This window comes from Chenopodium album, chromosome 4 (genome assembly GCF_948465745.1).
Source record: "Chenopodium album chromosome 4, dcCheAlbu1.1, whole genome shotgun sequence".
NCBI lineage: Eukaryota > Viridiplantae > Streptophyta > Magnoliopsida > Caryophyllales > Amaranthaceae > Chenopodium > Chenopodium album.
In genome coordinates this window covers 25,761,189-25,765,558 of record NC_137837.1, presented here as the reverse complement: position 1 = coordinate 25,765,558, position 4,370 = coordinate 25,761,189, and the positions used below count along the sequence as shown (strand labels likewise).

General features: G+C 35.9%; 1 non-coding gene across 1 annotated transcript; it reads right to left on the bottom strand.

The window, feature by feature from the left end:
• Positions 1-535: 535 nt before the first annotated feature.
• Positions 536-642, bottom strand: LOC145629723 (small nucleolar RNA R71). The gene has a single exon (XR_014111876.1). It is a non-coding gene; the product is annotated as a small nucleolar RNA R71 (small nucleolar RNA).
• Positions 643-4,370: the final 3,728 nt, after the last annotated feature.

Sequence of the window (4,370 nt, the reverse complement as noted above, 5' to 3'; positions counted from 1 at the left end):
GTTACTTGTGTCTTTGATCTCCCGTTTTAGTTTCTTTGTTGCATGCAAACTCGAAGTTCAGGTTCAGATGATTTAACACCTTTTGATTATGAGATCGAAGCTACTGCCAGAAGACAAAGAGGTGGAAGAAGGAGAAATTGAAATACAAGAAACATGGTTGATCCGGGAACAAAATCTCTTTTGGAGTATGGTATTCCGGATACAACAACCGGATTTCTCTCCAGTATTGTTAGACCACCTGTCACCGCTCAGAGTTTTGAGTTAAAGCCCCAATTCATATAGTTTATCTCCAATGATTCTTTTGCGGGCTCATCGAATGATTGCCCTGACTCACATTGATAGTTTCCTGGAGAAGTGTGACACTATGAAGCTTAATGGTGTCACTGATGATGCTATTAGACTACGCCTTTTCCCTTTTTCACTAAGGGATAGGGCAAGGGAATGGCTATGAGATGAAGGTATTGATTCCTTTGATACATGGGACAAGCTTGCTAAGGCCTTCCTAGGAAAATTCTTGGGGCAAGAGAAAACCGCGAAATTAAGGAACGAGCTATCTACCTTCCATCAATATAATGACGAATCCCTATATGAGGCATGGAGAAGGTTTAAGCGATTGCAGAGACAATGCCCTCACCATGGTATTTCAGAATGGATGTTGATCCAAACATTCTATAATGGTTTGACCCATGATTTTCGCATATACATTGATGTTGCGTCTGGAGGTTCTATCATGACGAAGAATCCAACCGATGCGAAGGATTTGATTGAGAAGATGGCGGCTAATGATAATTACCATCCAAGGGGCCGAAATGCTATCAACATAGGTAATAAATATGATGTTGATGCTCTAACCATGTTGACTAGTTTTGTGTAGGCACTAACTCATAAAGTCAATCAACTCCAAACTGAGTCCCCTCGATCTTCGATGGAAACTTGTCAGATGTCTGGATTGCAAGGCCATACTGCGCGGGAGTGTCAACCCAATTATGATGGAATGAAGATTGAGAAAGCTAATGCTTTCTATACCACGACCTTCACAAGGCCATTTGATGAAGGGTGGAGAAATCGTCAAGGGTTCTCATAAGAACACTCAAGCTATAGCAAATCCTCCACCACCACTAGCTTTTCAAGCAAGGGCACCTTTCAATAATTATCCCATGCACCAACCACCACCTCAATCTTCAAATCTTGAATCCATTATGGAGACTTTTGCTACTTCCCAACATCAACAACAAGAGCTTATATCAAAGCAATTTGAGTTACAAGCAAAGTAGAATGAATATTTTGAAAACTCAATCCAACTGCTCGTTGCTCAAAATAAGAGGATAAAAACTCATCTTTCTCAACTATCACAACAAGTGAGTCATCTATAAACTCTTCAAGATCAAGCAAAAGTCCAAACGTAACAATGCAATGTAATTTTTGTGAAGAGAGATGAGGTGACTACGGGGGAATTAGAGGAGAAAGTGTGCAATCTGGAGTCAAAAACTAAAATGCGTGAGAATGAAGGTCCCAAATATGTTGCTCCACAAGCCTATGAGGAACCGATGCCTTTCCCGCAAAGGTTATCAAAAGCTGTGCTCGATAAGCATTTTGGGAAATATTCAGAGACTCTTAAGAAGGTATATGCTACCATTCCTTTTTTCAGATCTTATAATTAAAATGCCTCAATTTGCAAAATTTGTGAAAGGAATTCTAGATCATAATCATAATAATAAGGAATTAGAAAATTTGGTAGTGAAGAAGCATGGCTTTGCTATTTTACATAAGAACCTACCACCTAAATTGCATGATCCTGGTAATTTTACTATTCCTTGCAAGATAAACGAAACAACTTTTGATAGGGTCTTGTGTGATTTAGGTGCTAGTGTTAATTTAATGCCTTCTTCTTTTTATGAAAAATTAGGTTTGAAAAAACTTAAACCCTCCACCATGTCTCTTCAAATGGCTGATAGAGCTGTTAGACTCCCTAAGGGTGTAGTTGAAGATGTATTAGTTGGGATTGGTGAACTTGTTTTTCCAGTTGACTTTGTTGTAGTAGATATGAAAGAAGACCTTAAGATCCCACTAATATTTGGTCGTCCTTTTCTTGCTACAAGTCAAACTCTAATAGATGTTCCTAAAGGACAAGTGACCATAAGAGCTCAAGATAAACAAGTTGTGTTTAAGCTTTTCAATGACCATAATTTTACTTTCGATGGTGGTACTTGTTTGAGAATTGATGCTACTAACCCTTTGGTTGAAAAGTGTGTTTCTAATAGAAATCTTGTGAGCAAAAAGGACAATATTCCACCACATGATGGGTTTAGCTACATCAAAGTAAATTCGGATACAAGGCTCATTAACTCTAATTTGAAAGAGTCGTTTGGAGGTGAATATATTAATGAACAATACCATGGAGTATCTTTTGTGTGTGGTGACCCAGGTTGAGCTATTAAAGAAGGGTCGAGCTAAAGACCTTAAACAAGCGCTAAATGGGAGGCAACCCATTTCCTTTTTTGTTTTATTTTCCTTTTAGTTTCTTTTTCTTGTTTTTGTTTTTTTTAGTGTCTTGGGGATATGTTGAGATGTTATTTTGAGGGTGGTCCCAGCTCCGCCCTTAGGTATGATCCCTCCTCTTTCAGTAGGGCCTAGTTTTCTTTTTCCCTTGCTTGTTCTTATTCGATATATGTTCACATTGAGGACAATGTGAAGTTTAGCTTGGGGGAGGGATTACTTTCTGCTTTGGGTTCTTTATACGACTATGCCTCGATGATGATATGTAATATATGTGTGATTTTAAAAATTGAAAAACTTGTTTTTGAAAACCCATTCATTGATTGATTTGGAATTGAACTTGTTTGTGGCTAGAATGGTCTCCCCGCTCGACCAATATGGATAGCTTGACTACCTATGTGAGACTTTTGAGCAATTTTTGACTGATATATCTTATTTCAGCCATTCTTTTTTCATGTGTGTTAGATTTTCCTTCATGTAATTTGATTCTTGGATTTGCTTTGCGATTGTTTGAGACTTATGATGCAATGTGGAAGAGTGATTGAAGTTCCTTTTAGATAATTAGAGCCAAAACTTCTTAGGTGTTTGATGCTTATTCTATTTTCGTTTTATTTTACATTAACTCTTAGGATGAACCAATTTGAGCCATGATTCCCCTTCTTTGACGCCTTACATTTTATGCCTTAGAGCATTTTTGTAGGTTTATTTGATGGATAATCAATGTATTATTTATGCCATGTTGAGTTGTGTCTAGAAAATAAAAGAGAAAGAAAAAAAAGAAGTTAGAAAAAAAGAGCAAAAATGAAAAAATTCAGAAAAATAAGTTTGTGTATGCTCAAAGTTTCAAAGAAAAAAAAAAGAAAAAAATTGAAAAAAATGAGAAAATGAGAATGAATAAGAAAAAAAAGCAATATTTGTCATGGAAATCTATGTTGTCTTGTGAAGAAAAGTGAGAATAAGGGCATACTTATATGTTGTGCGGAAGATATAAGGTTGGTTTGAACCCGACATTTGGCTATGTAGTGGTGTAGGGAATATTTCAAGCGTTAACCCCTATCTTGAACCCCACTGTGATCATACACTAAAGTACGGTGGCGTCCAAAGGGAAAGAAGATAGAGCAAAAGAGTTGCTAACAAGTTTTTTAAGGAACTTGTAAACCGTTCACGAGGTGAAGGTTACACCCCTTAACGATCCAAGAGATCGTCAACTCCATAAGGTCTTGAACCAAATAGGGTTCGGGGATGAAGGTACAAATCCAACCTAAAAGAGATTGAACCTGCCCTAATAATAGGCCTCTACTTTATTCAGATCATATTCATGTGCGCTTTCTGACTAACATGCAATCAATAAGATTAACCCTAAACCTGTTTACGAATGTTGGTTGAATATTAATGCACAAATAAATCTATTATTGGCGATCACTTGAATTATAATCATATTAACCCTAAACAAGATTATTAATTATCTTATTAAGCGTGATTACAAGTACAAATTCCCTTTAAACATGCATTAAAGGCGTGATCAAGCAACATAATAATAAGAAAAAAAAAATAATCATCATAATTATATTAAAGCATAATAATAACAAGATCCTAGGCATGATACTAACAAGATTAATAACAAACCCTAGCATGTCACTAAACAATCAAAAATCAAAGCTTTAACCCTAACATGATACTAAGAACATCCTAAACATGATACTAGGAATCTATAAAACAATCTAAGCATGATTTCTATATCATAAAATCAATAAAACAATTAAAGCACTTACTTGGATGCCTCGTATCTCTTTCTAATAACAAAATACACGCGTTAGTAACTTCAAGGAAAATAATAAACAAACAATTAAATTAAATAATTGAAAGAGAGATTT